The sequence below is a fragment of the Nycticebus coucang genome, chromosome 20, assembly GCF_027406575.1.
Source record: "Nycticebus coucang isolate mNycCou1 chromosome 20, mNycCou1.pri, whole genome shotgun sequence".
In the NCBI taxonomy this organism is placed as follows: Eukaryota; Metazoa; Chordata; class Mammalia; order Primates; family Lorisidae; genus Nycticebus; species Nycticebus coucang.
In genome coordinates, this window is record NC_069799.1 from 59,760,071 (window position 1) to 59,775,883 (window position 15,813).

General features: G+C 47.6%; 1 protein-coding gene across 9 annotated transcripts in view; it reads right to left on the bottom strand.

Moving 5' to 3' along the window:
- The window catches only part of CAMK1D (calcium/calmodulin dependent protein kinase ID), a 392,843-nt gene that overhangs the window by 77,183 nt on the left and 299,847 nt on the right, over positions 1 to 15,813 (bottom strand). The gene's annotated exons all lie outside the window — the stretch shown is intronic.

Here is a 15,813-nt window from a genome sequence, read left to right on the forward strand (position 1 = left end):
ACTACCCAGGCTCTGGTGTAATAGGATAAACTAGCACACGGGCCTACTCTGTTACTATCCAGGCTCTGGTGTAACAGGATAAACTAGCACGCAGGCCTACTCTGTTACTACCCAGGGTCTGGTGTAATAGGATAAACTAGCACGCAGGCCTACTCTGTTACTACCCAGGGTCTGGTGTAATAGGATAAACTAGCACGCAGGCCTACTCTGTTACTACCCAGGGTCTGGTGTAATAGGATAAACTATCACGCGGGCCTACTCTGTTACTGCCCAGGCTCTGGTGTAATAGGATAAACTAGCACGCGGGACTACTCTCTTACTGCCTAGTTTCACAAGTTAGGGAACACATCTAGCATAAATAATACCACCTTTCAACTCATGACTTTTGTAAATCTTTGACTTTTCCAAAACATTTGTGCAACCATATGAATTTGATTTGTGTCTCGCAGGTAAGCTGCTCCTGGCCTCAGTTTAAGGATAAGGCAACCAGGTTACAAGAAGGATAAAGATTTGGTTGGTGAGTAGCTGAGTGAAACAGGGGAACTGAGGGAGCACCATGCAATCAGAGGTGTTTTCAATTTTCTGATTACAAATAGCACAAGCTCAGTACAGACAGTATGAAATGTAAAATTTTAAGATATCACTCAAAACGCCACCAACCAAGGGCACTCACAATTAATATTATGCCTTTATCCTCTCCATCATTTTCCTAAATCACACTGAGATCAAATTATATATGTGTGCATAGTAGGCCTGACAACTACCTCTGTGAACTCATCCTAGAAAAAGTGCTACATACTTCACTGCTGCATAACACTATGGTCACCTTCAAAATACTTCCCTTGGGAAGCTGTGCACTAACATCAGCACCTAGTCCACCCTACAAAGTCATTTTGGAACTGTTTTTCTGGAATGGCCAGCAGAGCTGTTTTATTATAAAGTATAATAATTAAGTTCATGAACTCATCCTAAAGGGCTTTGAAAGGTGGACTAGGCGCTGGCGTTGGTGCATAACTTCCAAGGGGAGTACCTCCGGGGTGACCATAGTGACATTCAGCAATGAGGTATGTAGCACATTTTCTAGTATGAGTTCGTGAACTTAATTGTCTGGCCTGGTAGACTAGCGGCAAAATAATGGAGGCGTGGAAACAGCCAAGAGGCTACAGCCAAAGGGCAGCAGAAAGATGAGTCAAGTCCAATCAGGCAAGGAGCAACAGTGGGGGAAAGGGAACACCCTAGGAAGGAGAGTTGTCAGAACTCAGGGGGTGACCGGACAGCTCAGAGGGTCACGTTTGTGCATCCTGCCCTCCTGCTCCGGTGACTCAGGCTGTGCAGACCCAGGTCCTCCCCACAGCTGCACTGAAAGGAGTTTGTCAGTTGAGGGATACTGGCTGTTCTCCTGGGCCACAAAGCTAGAATGCATCAACCTTGCAGCAACCCAGGGCCCAGTGTCTCCATGGGAGCAGAAAATGAAAGACATGGAGACAATAAAAGAAGAGACCCCGAGAGCCATCGATCGTGAGCGAGGAGGAACCGGGACCACACTGCTGATCCACTTGCCCCTGAGGCTGACGCTGAGTTCTGCTCAGGCCAGTTCCTGGTGGGTGTCTCTCACATGTGTTCAAAGGGATCTTGACTAAATGAAAACATCTGCATCTGTGGCACGGCCCCAGGGGAGCTGGGGCTATAGATCGAGAACGGCAAAAGAACAGGAGAGATGCTTGGGGGAAGGAGAGGACAAAACGTGCGAGCAGACCGTGTGGACATATCCAAGTCAGTGCATACAGAAGGTGCTTAAATACCAGCATACGAAATTGATTTTCATAATCATTTTTTTATGTATTCTTTGTTTGGTTTTGAATTGAAATATTTTTCAAAATCGTAAAATACAAATCCTTAGGTAGAAGTCCCAAGACAAGCTTTAATGACATAAACTGCTTTGTGCTTCTAAAAATGAGTTGCTTAAAAATCAAGTAAGTTGTCGGTATTACCTTTACCAGAACTTGGAAGCTAAAGGAATAAAGAGAATTATTCAGCTTAACACAATGATGATGTTTATCTACTGAACCGTCGAGAGACCTGAGCCTCTGGGGTTGAGGTCACGGGTGGCATGCGCTCTTTTTGTACTGCTCCTTGGGGACACGCAGGGAAAGGTGATGGCAGGAGAGAGGGCAGGGAGGCAGGGCTGGGCTCTAACAGAGAGGAAGAGAAGGTGAGGGGGGTGGAGAGGTGAACGATGAGACCACAGGGGAGACACTTGTGGGCTGCTTACAGCGACCAACACAAGGCTCCACAGAAGTCCTGGCATTTGGCGCCGTGACGGAAATCTCTGGATCAAATAAGAACACATTTGGGGGCTTGCTGCAGATCTGGCTGCCCCCTCTGGCAGCAGGGAATTCCAGCTAGTGCCAAGTCTCAACAAGAGAAACCCATGGCATTCATTGGCTCGGCGCGGCTTTCAAATCCCTCACTGTGCCCTCAGTGGAATTTCAATCAAAACCAGCTTATCCTTTTTCTCCCCCTTGCAATCTGAGCGTGGTGCCAGCTATCTCTCCACCCTGCAGCAATGGGGTATCTGGAGGTTGGGGAGGGTGCAGCTTTTTAATTTCTTCTTTCTTTAAAAACAATTTAAAAGAAAGATGCTGACTGCACTGCTCCGTAATTCTTAGGGGATTAGAACCCGCCAGGCTGCCAGCCCCACCTCTCAGCCTGCTGCTTCCAGCTACAAAGTCACAGCAGGGCATTCGACACGGAGTTTGGCAACCAGGATCACAGGGTACAGAGAGAGGGCTGGAGTCACCCAAGGTTGAGAGTGGCCAGCTCCTTTCAGGGAGACAGGCATCTGTGGACAGTCCCTTGGCTGAGAGGTGCTGGAGGCTAATGCCTTGTTCTTACACTTCTCACTCCCTGCTCTGGAATAAGATACCTTCCTCTCCAGAATGCCCATCTGTGAAATGGGCACAATTGCACTAATCTCACAGGATCAGGAGGAGGCCAAACAAGATCTATGAGGAACAGGGCAGGCACTGGACAAACGCTGGCCCTCATTGTTGCTGTTGCTATGATACTATTCTCAGTCACTTCAAGGTAGGCTAATTCTTGGAACCCTATCTCCATTTCATAGACACTTAAGACCCAATCAGTCGCCCTATCTTTAAATCTCAGGCCTTTCAAAAACTATTAAATAATTTTTTAAGAAGAAGAATACATACGATGACTGTATACATAACCATATGAATGGCTTTGGAAATTATGACAAAATGAATGTTGGCCAAGGAAGAGAGTTTGGTTCAGGAACCATGGAATCTATTGAGCCAAAAAGCTCAAAGAAATACTGACGCACACAATCGTTGAAACAGACAAACCGGATCCGGGTGTATGGCATAAGATAAATAAAATCTGCTGAGGGAACAGCCACTGGGTGGCATTTTAATTTTGATGTTTCTAGAACATAACCTGATGTTATAATTCTCTGGCTGTATGCACCGCAGAATGGCTCACCCTGAATGTCACTGAGGATGGATGAAATGGGCCCACTTTCTGATTCTTGCCAAGTCTGATGAAAGGCAAACCAATTAAGGCAGCTGCTCTTTGCCATGAAGGGCTGAGCACTTCCTACTGGGCTTCTAGTCCCAGCCACCCAGTTTCAAAGCCAGCAGCCTGGGAGATCACCTACGATTCCCCACCCAGCATTAATTTGGGTTTTAAATTCTGCCAGTTTTTACTCTGAACACATTTCTAATTTCTCCCTTCATCTTCCTCTCCACCACTGTCAAGGTGGCTTTGTCATCTCCCTCAGCTGTCTGGATGGCTTTCCACCTGCACTCTGCCTGGTCCTGCCCAGACTTCCCTCCTCACTGCTGTGGTACAGAGGCTCAGAAATGAGGCCCATGAACCTGACTCTAGAAACAGCCGCTGCCCCATAAGAGCAGGAAGATAAACTGCCACGGTGTGCCTCTGGAGGCTCAGGGTCCCACAGGGACGTTCAGAGCAGGTGAGTGACACTGCAGTAACACTTTAAGTAATTGCTATATGCTACATACAACTGTTGTATTAACACATCATCTTAGCTGACCCTCAGAACTGCCTGTCTCTGAGGTACTGACGATAATGGCACTATTATCACCTCCACTCAACAGGGAGGAACCTAGGAACGAAGGGGTCGAATCTAGATGACCATGCTGATGCCAGCACCACCACTCCTTACTGTCAACTGTCCACTCCAGCTCACACCCTTATCTGGCAATGAGTTTAGCTCCTCATTCGCTGCCACACTCGCCAACACATTGCTCTCTTACCCTCGGACACTCCGTGTGCACGGAGATTATGTTGCTCTCGTCTGACTCTTGAGTCTTTGAATGGTTTACCCTCCATTTCCACTTGACACCCACTCAGGCTCCTGGTCACACCCCAGCACCTGCAACCCCTCCGTCATCTCGCCAGCAGGCATCCTCCTGTCTGATCTCCACCTGCCATCTTGCCAACCACTCCTTCTGGGACCCAGATCCCAGAATCCTTCAACCCCCTGGGGATCTCCATTTCATCTTTTCCAAATATGACCTCTTCCCTGTCCTCTGCCAGCCTAATGCTGCCTCTTGTTCCCTGAACTGGCTTCAATTCTGAGCCAGTCGCTGTCACTGCTGCTTTCCAGGCAGCCGACCTCCCATCTCCCTGTCTTATTTTTCTTGGCAAAGCTGTGCCCTGGTTAAATCCACCTTCACCTGTCCTGTGCAGCTGGACGTGAGGTGGAGACACAGAGGCCTGCCGACCGGCCCCGTGGAGCTCGGATCCTCCTCACCCCGGCACTCATGCTCTGTGTGTTTCCCAAGGCCATCCACTTCCTGACTTTTTTTGCCAACCATTTTATAACTTTTCTTCCTTTCCCATCTCTATTTTCCAAGATTCTCAGCAGATGACCTGGCTTGACCTTAACCGAGAAAACTAAAACAATGAGAACGAAAATTCCACAGACTCCACCATCTGGAGCATCTGAGCCAAGTTACTCTGCCAGTTTCCTCCCCTCACAGAGTAATGCCCGACCCTTCTGTGGCCAACCCTCCTCTGTGTGCACTAGATCCCACCCTGCTCTGCTGCTCAGGGACTCGTTTGAGCAATTATCTCCACTTCTTCCTTTTTTTTTTTTTGAGATAGCATCTCTATGGTGATGTCATAGCTCACAGCAACTTCAAACTCCTGCTTCAGCCTCCCAAGTAGCTGGGATTATAGGTGCCTATCACTAAGCCTGGCTAGTTTTTCTATTTTTAGTAGAGATGAGGTCTCGCTCTTGCTCAGGCTGGTCTCGGACTCCTGTCCACCTTTTTCTATAGCACCTCCGGCCCCGCTGCCAGATCACTTTCATCAAAACACAAATATACTGTATCTTCTCGTGTTAAAACAAACCAAACCTCCCTTGTTCTCATTCCTGCTAACTACTGCCCTGTTTCTCGCTTCTCCTGAGCAGCAATGTGTCTCAGACACACTCTTGATCCCCACATTTAAATCTTCTTCCCACAATTCTTTTCTAGAACCTTCCCTCCAGTCAGGCTTCTGACCTTAGCCCTTCCCTGACAATGTTTTCATCAAAATCACCAATGCAGGGATTCTACATCAGCATCGCTAAACTTCAGCACTCAATTCTTAGTCCTCATCTTAGGTGGTCTCCCAGGGGTGCTGAGCTCGGGTGACGGCGCCTCCCACCCTGAACCACCTTCCTGACTTGACCTCGCACGTTCTTGCTTTTCTGCTGAGCTCACCAGCTGCTCTGCTCTTCCCTCAGCCTTTGGTCCTTCTATCTACACTCCGCCCTTCATGATCTCATCCCAGCTCACGGATGAAAACTCAAATCATGTACCAGTGACGGCCCAGATTTCCATCCTAAGCACCTCTAACTGCCTGTTCAAACTCCCCACATGGATGCGACTCAAACATTTCCCACTCAGCACCTCCAAGCATGAAAAATCCCAATCTTCCCCCAAATCTGTGCTAGCCCTAGCCATCTCTTGGCTGGGGACAACTCCACCCTCTAGTTCTTGACAAAAATCTCAGCACCACCCTTGACCCCTCTCTTTCCCTTGCTGGTGCACATCCGACCTTCCAGGGAATGTTACTGTCCCCCAAAACACGCCCAGAATCCAGCTGCATCTCCTTATCTCCCTGACAACCATCCTGGTCTAAAGAGCACCCTTGCTGGGTAAGAGTCACTGCAGTAGCCTCCTAATCCCTTCCTGCTTCCAGCTTTGTCCCCAGAGCCCATTCTTAATGTGGCAAAGCAGTCAGAGTGGTTCTTCCCAAACCTAAGTCAGACCACAATTCACCCCTTCATGTTCCCCTCAGTCAACCCCAAGTCCAGTAGTCCATGTAGGGCCCACAAACTGCCATGGGATTAGGCCTCCTGTTGCATCTTGGCCCAATCTCCGTCTTTTCTCCCCTCACTCCCCTAGCCCTGGCTGCACCGGCCTCCTCCCTGGGCCTTGGCCACACTAGGCACCTTCCTATCTCGGGTCCTCCCATGCTCTGTTCCCCTTGCCCACAGTGCTCTTCCCCTAACAGCCGCTACCTAGATTCCCTTGGCCCCTTTAAGTCACTCAGCAGTTACGTGCCACAGAGGTTAACCCAGCCACCCCCTCCTGGAATCCCTGACCTCTCTACACCACTTAATTCTTCTCTGCAATACTCAGCACCTGCTAGCGTACTACTGAATTTACTTACTACGTTTATTGGTACTGTCCGTCTCCCCCTTCCCCATAGAGCTGAGGTCTTACTGTGCTGTGTAACCTAGAATATCCCCTGCACTCAGCACATACGCGTATAAGACCCAATGAATAAAAAACATACACAGAAACAAACAATATACAGGAACACCCTGTCCTGGGCTTCAAAGCTCCCTTCACTCCAGGGAGTCTATGATTCCCGGGCACAGAGACACAAAGGCACGAAGGACGGCATCAGGCCGAATGTCGGCAACTTCAAGGATAATGCCAATGACTTTTCAGTTTTTTCGTGTGTTGGAGTCTCTTTAAAGCACTACTGCGAAGGATTGCCTTCAGCACTAGAATCTCTGTTGGACTTTCCAAAGACAGGCACCTGACCTAAGGGTGAGCAAAGGTAGAAACACACTCTACGTACACCCCAAATGCCAAACACCAGCAGCACCTCAACAGGGTCCCTGACTTTGGTGGTGACAGCACGCAGCAATGTCCTGTGAAAAAGGTGGGGAAGCAGGAGTGACTGCAGCTTCAAGGTCGGTCAGAGAAGGTTGACCTGCCCTGCTCAGGCAGTCGTCCACGGCACACACCCACCATCTCTCTATAATGACCGAAGAAGCCAAGTCTCAGACTCCGTCTCATTATCACACCAATAATCAGACTGGACCTCTCCTCCCTTACGCAGTAGCTCGGCCTATGGTTCCTCGACGTGATGCTGGCAGGCCACTTAAAACACCATTCCCTGATACATACTATCTCAGTCCTGCACCGGCCAGTTACGCTCAGATAGGGCTCTGCTGATGGACTAAAATCATGAATTCGGAGGCTTGCACAACTCATGGCCTAGCGATGTGTGTGTGCAGTCAAGTGGGCTCACCACACACCCTGCAAGATGTTACACCAAATGGGTAGCCAGAAAGATAAGCTGTATTTTCTAAAATCTTTAATTTCATTAAATAACAAAGCAGATCTGCCACATTGATTAAGGTAAAGTGGGGAGGACATGGAGGCTTTAGGGTGTGCGGGATGAATTTGGAATTGCAACTCAGGGCTACAGGGGCAGTGTCTCTGCCTCACTCACAGGGAGGCACGGGACACACTTTCATGATACATTATCTGTTATCTATTTAGAAATTGGAGGCATTCGAAAAATTCTCTGGCTCTTAGGTGCACCCTATGATATACAGTAACACACCAGAATCTGTTTTTGTACATAAATAAAAAACCAAATCTCACTGCCTTGATGTCGGTAGCTGTGCTCAAGGCTGTGATATGTTTCGGAGAACTACCAGAATGTAGAAGGTGGTGTGCTCTCATCTCAGTTGTGGACAATGTGCCCTTGCATGTTTTTTTTTTTTTTGAGACAGAGCCTCAAGCTGTTGCCCTGGGTAGAGTGCCCGTGGCATCACAGCTCACAGCAACCTCCAACTTCTGGGCTTAAGCGATCTCTTGCCTCAGCCTCCTATGTAGCTGGGACTACAGGTGCCCGGCACAATGCCCAGCTATTTTTTGGTTGTAGTTGTCATTGTTGTTTGGCAGGCCTGGGCTGGACTCAAACCCGCGAGCTCTGTGTATGTGGCTGGCGCCTGAGCCGCTTGAGCTACAGGTGCCGAGCCTGAATGTTTTTCTTATCACCCCAAAGCCTATGATTGCTGTCTGAGTCATAATGGAGCAGGGTACATGTTACTCACAACCCAAATGTCAAAACCCAAACTGCTTAGGCTGTCACAGGCTCTGGTGGTCAGAATGCTGCTTGAAGCAAGATAGTAAGAAGTACTATCATGTAGCACAGACCAGTGATGCCTGCTTTGTCCTCAACAATCACTGAACCTCAGATCACGAATCCATTCTGAGGTTTTCAGTCATAACCTCCCAAACATTTCTGGACTTGAAAGGGGTTACTTTAAAAAGTCTTCAAAAGGCTTTGTAGTTGTAGCCCTGAATAATCAAAACGAGCCTTCTTTCTCCTTCCCTGGCTCAGGTGATAGTTTTTACAAACCAGCAAACCCCCACCTGTTGTCTACTTGGTTTCTATAGTCCGCAGGCACAAGGCTAGTTTTTCCATTTTTAGAAGAGACGGGGGTCTCACTCTTTCTCAAGCTGGTCTTACACTCCTGAGCTCAGGTGATCCACCTGTCTCGGCCTCCCAGAGTGCTACGGTAACAGGTGTGAGCCACTGTGTCTGGCCCAAGGGGTTCTTTCTAAAGGGATGAACCCCACGTGTGCTGCAAAGCGCTGGGGTAGAGCAACCTGAGGGTGGTGCAGAAGGTGGGTCTGGACATGGTGACAGGCATGGCTTGCCAAGGCCCGGATCCAATACAACTGTTCCCCCATCGTGGCCCTGGGCAACTGAGAATATAGTGCAGAGAGAACTGAGTCCAAATAAATGCTGTGGATGCATAAGCAAGTCCAAATATTTTTTAAATGCCCTATTTTGGTGGAGACAAAAGTGGAACTCAAAACTCAGCCCCATGTTTGAAAACCCCAGTCATAGTAGGCTCCATCACTCAGATAAGTTGCTTATGTCTTCAATCTCAGCTGCTCCAACCTAGTGCGAGAATTTAATGAATTATATAAAGTATTTAGCATAGCCTTGTGCTAGAAAGGAGTCATAAAAATAATTACTAATAACACCACTTTGGTAGCTTCTGTAGAATTATTTTTGGAGATGTCTCTCTTAATTCTTGTTGCCAAACTGGATATAATTAAAGCTGGCAGTCTGTAAGTCTGCTTTCTGTTTGACTACAGTATTCCCTTTGTAACATTAAAGTGTCACCCATTTTATTTTATAGGCCGAGTAAAAATCTCGATGAACTATTTATTAGCTAAAAGAAAGCATCTGGCTTGTGCATAAGGATGAAATATTGAAAGGCTCTGTCACGAGAATGCCTTTTCAATGTGTTTATAATGTGTGTATTTATTTCATTTTGAAAATTTTAGGTGCTGCCTGTAAATCCATTACATAAACAAGAAGATTTAGAGAAAAACAAATGAAAACCATTCTTTGTGGGGTGGGGCATCCATTTAAAATATGTGCAACTGGAAACTAAAACTTCATTTTGGGGAGGCCAAGAACATGGAACGAAACTGGAAACCCCGCATAATCAACGATATTTCGAGCACATCTCTAATAGTCAGAAGTGTATTAAATTTTTTGACTGTGAACATGTGTGAATTAGGAACACTGCCTTAAAAAGAGAAATAGTCTATATAATTGAAAACTGCATTATTTGCCAGTGTGTAGTCACTAAGAAAGCAGAATCAATTCTGAGTCCCTCAGCGGCAGGTGCAGACATGCCCTATGACAGCAGTCTTTCGGCAGAATTCCCAGATGAATGTGGAGAACATGAAGTATGAATCGACATTGCTAGTGGGTACTTAGGACTTTTTAAAGAAACTGTTAAAAGTTTGACCCTTAACTGTTCTGGCTAACTAGTCTTTTTCAAAAAACTTTAAAAATCATATTGGATTATTAATATCTGAGTTAAAGTTCCATTCTGCTCTCCTTTCAAATGACCTTTATGTCCCTTTTGTATAGAAGTTCCATTCTGCTCTCCTTTCAAATGACCTTTATGTCCCTTTTGTATAGAAAGGGACATAAAGGGCCATCCACAGTGGCTCATGTCTGTAATCCTAGCACTCTTGGCAGGCTGAGGCAGGTGACTCGCTGGAGGAGTTCAAGACCAGCCTGAGCAATAGTGCAATCCCTCTCTACTGAAAATAGAAAAACTAGCTGGGAGTCGTTGTGGACACCTGTAGTCCGAGCTACTTGGGAGGCTGAGGCAAGAGGATCACTTGAGCTGCAGAGATTGAGGTTGGTGTGAGTTACGATGATGCCATGGCACACTGTAGCCAACAATGTGTGTTTCATCCCTGTCACTTTGCAATGAATACCTGCATGCCTTCACGGAATGGATACTTCTGCAGTATTTTAACAGTTTGATTCCTGAAGTAGATAACCTTTCCCTCCTTTCTGAGATAGGATGAGACACCCTGAAAATGACGTAAGGGAACACAGGCTTTAACTAGTTTGGGGTCTATGGCACACCAGCTATGTGAGGGTGGGGATCCCACTAGCTCTCTGAGCTGCAGGCATCTCACTGTGTCATATAAGAGAAGTAGGACACCTTTTTCTTTTAGAGCAAAAATTCTACCATTCTGTTTAGATTGCGAAAACCCCTAATAAATCTCTATTCTCCCAAACTGTAGGCTATCTCCTCCTAAATACTCATAAATTCTAAATTAAGTGCGGCTCAATAAGATTGCCTTAAAACGACGTGTGGGCCCACACATGCACACACCAGCGGCACAGGTGCCCAGGGCCTTCATCTCCATGTGTGCACACCTCTCATCTCCACCTGTGCACGCCTCTCATCTCCATGCGTGCACACCTCTCATCTCCACGTGTGCACAGCTTTCATCTCCACGTGTGCACAGCTCTCATCTCGTGTGCACACCTCTCATCTCCTCATGTGCACACCTCTCATCTCCACCTGTGCACACCTCTCATCTCATGTGCACACCTCTCATCTCCACCTGTGCACACCTCTCATCTCCTCATGTGCACACCTCTCATCTCCACCTGTGCACACCTCTCATCTCCTCATGTGCACACCTCTCATCTCCACCTGTGCACACCTCTCATCTCCACCTGTGCACACCTCTCATCTCCTCATGTGCACACCTCTCATCTCCACCTGTGCACACCTCTCATCTCCTCGTGTGCACAGCTTTCATCTCCACGTGTGCACAGCTCTCATCTCGTGTGCACACCTCTCATCTCCTCATGTGCACACCTCTCATCTCCACCTGTGCACACCTCTCATCTCCACCTGTGCACACCTCTCATCTCCTCGTGTGCACACCTCTCATCTCCATGCTGTGCCCTGTCATTCTTCACCCCAGAAAGGACTATGGAGCATCCTCCCTTCTACCTTCTCCCCCTCGACAGTCTACTGAAGTTCTAGCCCACCTGCTTCGACAGCGCCATTGCTCTGACTAGCATTAGAGACCTATGAATCAGCCCTATCAATATCCATCACTTACGTAATAAATAACATCTAGCGACCACTTCCTCTGCTCTAATTTTTCACTGTTGTTCCTTGTCTCCAATAGATTGCATCCTTCTCAATGATAAATGCCCGGCTTTACATTTCTTTTGTTTCTACTGTAATACTAGAAATTCAGTAAGGATAGGGATTTTTATTTTATAGCTTCAAGTTTAAGAAGTATGGATGGCCGGGAGCCAGGGCTCTTGCCTATAATCCCAGAACTTGGGGAGGGTGAGGCAAGATGATCACTTGAGTCCAGGAGTTTGAGGCTACAGTGAGCTGTGATGATGCCACTGTCCTGCAGCTTGGCTGACAGAGTGAGACCCTCTAAAAATTTTATCACTGAAAATACATACATACATCCGTACATACATACATGAATTGAAAGGTAAGTACCCTTGAAGTGTCGTGGCCCAAAGCCCTTTGTAGGCCATGGGAGAAGAAACCAACACCTGCCACTAGGCTGTCCAGGGTCAGGCACTTGGCTAAGAACTCCTCATCACACCTGTCCACTTAAGACAAGCATATGGAAGGGCGATTTCTATTACTTCTAGGGGATGACTTTATAATTTGTGCTTATTTCAAATCTCTCTGGAGGGTTATGTTAAAGTCTACAATAGACTGAATGCTTGTGTCCCCCCAAATTCATATGTTGAAACTCCAACCCCCAATGGGCTGGTGTGGCCTTTTGGAGGCAATTGGGTCATGAGGGTCCTCATGAATGGATTAGAGTGTCCTTACAAAACATACCTCAAAGAGCTCCCTCTGCCACAGGGAGAAGATTAGGAAGCAGGAAGTGGGCCCTCACCAGACACCAGACCTGCAGGCACTTTGATCTTGAACTTCCAGTCTCCAGAACTGTGAGCAACACACTTCCGCTGTTTATAACCTCTGCACCGCCCCCAACCCCCATGGTATTCTGTTGGAGCAGCCTGAACAGACTAAGACAGTACAGCCCAGATGTCAGCTGCTCCTACCCTGTTTCCAGTTCCAGTATCCCGGGCTCAGGCTTTGTGGTGCCCTATGCCAGCCTGGACACTGAACTCAGCCCTTCTTTGAATTCACCAAGAAGCACCCAGTCACAGGAAAGCATTAATGAGCCCTATAGACTCAGCTGAGCTCGTCACCCACCCCCACCCCACCTCCACACACACTCTGCACAGAGGACAAAGGACAAGCAAATCTCTACAATGTAGCCGTGTCCCTCCAGCTCCTGAGGGTCACCCCAGCCCCTCCCACTCTCAGCCTGCCTGGCTCCAGGGTTCTCCGCCTGCTTCTCTCATTCCTCACCCCTCTGTCAGGGGTTCACTCTGCCCTACAACTCCTTCCCACTCACAGTCCCCAGGACACCCCAGAGGGCAGGGAACTGGAGCTCCCTCTGGTTACACAGCTGGTGCCCTTAAGATAGCAACCAGGGGTTTTGGCAACTCCTGCAGAAACTTCTGATACAGATGTTAGGTCTAAGCTGGTAATTCTGACACCTGTAGTCTGGGGCTATGTGTGTCCCTAGTCGGGAGGCATCTGGCCCACTCAACCCTTGTCCCCCACTGGCCACCACCACCCCTCAAGCCATGCAGTCCTTAGATCATTACCTGAAAGCACCCCATTTGTGCAGATGTTTATCTGACCTTACAGGTTTCCCTGGACAGGGTACTGAGCTCTGTGTGTGCAGGGTCCTATCAGCTGGTTCACTGCCGTGTTCCTGAGGCTTGCAGCACTGACACCCAGCAGATGCTCAGTAGATACCTGCTAGATGAATGGAGGAATGAATGAGGCCTGGGAAAGCAACACTGAATCTTGAAGCTCGGAGCCATCTAACATCATGATCCCAGATTTTTTTTGGAAACAACGTGAAACTGAGTGAAACTAATACATCTCCTCTGATTAAATTCCATTCTTCCCTGTATGGAATTCCAGAAGGTGTTTCCATAAGTAGGATGTGAAAAGAGTGAGTGAAAAGCAGAGACCTGCTAGTTCCCGTTAAGGATGTCCACTCTGTGACGAAATAGGTTGTCATTGGTCAAATTACTCACTGAGCACCTGAAACGCGCAGGGGGCCACAGCAGGGAGTGAGACCCCACAAGCTGTAGTGTGGTCCCTGTCCCCAACGAACAGCCAGTCAGGAGGCTACATGTTCAGGCTGTTCCAGACATTAGTGCCTCGGCCTCGCAGATCCCGGGTAAACCTGGCAAACTCATCCTTCTTCCTCAACGCTGTGCTCACCTGCTCCTTTCCTGCTGCACCCGCCCCTCTGTCACTGACGTTTCCCAAACATACCAGGTCTGCTCACTGTCTGCTACTCCCGTTAACCAGACTAATTATCTGTGTCAATCCATCTGTACCTCACCCCAACACACCAAGCCCCAGGAATCAGGCCTTTATGATATCATCTCACTCAGAGTCTCCACAAAGGTCTCTGCTGAACAGACCCATCAATTTGGGAAGATGAGGGCCCTGTTGTTGGCTTTTAAAAACTATTCACATGGTTTGTGTATATCCTGGGCCTGTAATTACTACTCAGGCTGACAGCACACACCGCAGGCTTCTCTAACATGCCAACAATCACCACCTTTCCATGGAAAGTAAAAGGCCCACTCAGTGGCTCAGATTCTGCAGAGCCACTCAGGGAAAACAAATCTTATTGTTGTAGTTTCTTGCTCAAAATAGGGTCGAAAGGCTCCTATTTCCATGTCATACTTACCTTAAGACAATCAGGGCTTTGTGCCAGCCACTGGCTTGGGACAATGGGTCTGTGTTTGCTGTAATTCAGATTAGAGAATCTGTCAACAGTCATCTTATCTTACGATGTCACCTCTGGGTCTTATTGCCCCTAAGGAATGGTTGGGTTGAAAGATTAGTAAGAATGTCTTGAAGTGACTTATTGGAAGAGATCAGGCATAGACTTGCTGGGTTCATCATCACTCAGCCATCTCCCAAGGTCAACACCAATTCTTAGTCCTCTGTGTCATTCATGGGACTCGTCTACAATCATTTCCCTCTAGATGTAAAGGAAGACATAGAGCCAGGAGTCATGTTCTCTCTGCCATGCTCCCAAATCCCATCTCTCTTCTCATTGCAACCCCAAGAGTTACAGCTTGCGAGAAATTCTGGAATGGACCAGGTTGGGTTCCTTTATACCCTAGTTAAAGTCATGAGTCTCGAGAGATAGAAAATCATGTGTGGTTCAGATGGTAAATGGCTTGATGTGGCCTCGAGCTGCTATTTGCCTGCAAAGGCATTCCTACTTAGAGGTGACAACGGCTGATAAAGAGAAGCCTGTTCAAGGAGGTCTCACTACTCTAAAAGTGGCCCTTGGGCTGGCCACCTGGGAGCTTTACAGAAATGCAGATTTGTGTGTCTTTTCCCTCCCTGATCTATCCAATCATCATCTCTGAAGGTGGGGCCAGAAGTCTTTGCTTTAGCGCAATACCCCCAGGGTTGACTTCCCAATCACACTTCCATGAGGACTGGCATCTAAAGGCAATTGTTTCCTGGCCCTACAACTGCTAGAAGAGGGTTATCAATAGGTTTTGTTCTGGGGTAACTCCGAGACACATTATTCCCTGAAGAAGTAAAACTGGCAGGGAGGCAGAGGTTCAGCACTGGCATTTCTTTTTTTAAGTTACTAGAGTTTTCTGGGGAGTGGTTTTATTAGTGGAAAGGTCATTATAAAGTGATTCCAACTCTATAAACAAAAAAAGGATTACTGAAGGCCACGGCACCCTGTGGAATCACTCCTTCCTGCCTCCTGCTGGTGGGCAGAGAGATTTCTCCTCACAGATTTCTTTCAACCTGTGGACAACCTAGAGGAAGGTCTTGGGGCATTTGTGAAAGGAGGGAAGATCTTAAGCAGCCTTAAAGCTGAACCTTTAGGGAGAAACTCTGGCAAAATCCCACAATTGTCACACCCTGCTCCATTTTTTCTTTCTTTTTTTTGAGGACATGACCTATCCTGCTGGGTTTTGGTCTACTCAGAGGATGTAAAAGTGCCCAAGAGTGCAGAGTATGTGAAAGAAGCAGACGAGGCTAGCAGGGACTCTTAAGTCAGAGCAGCAACA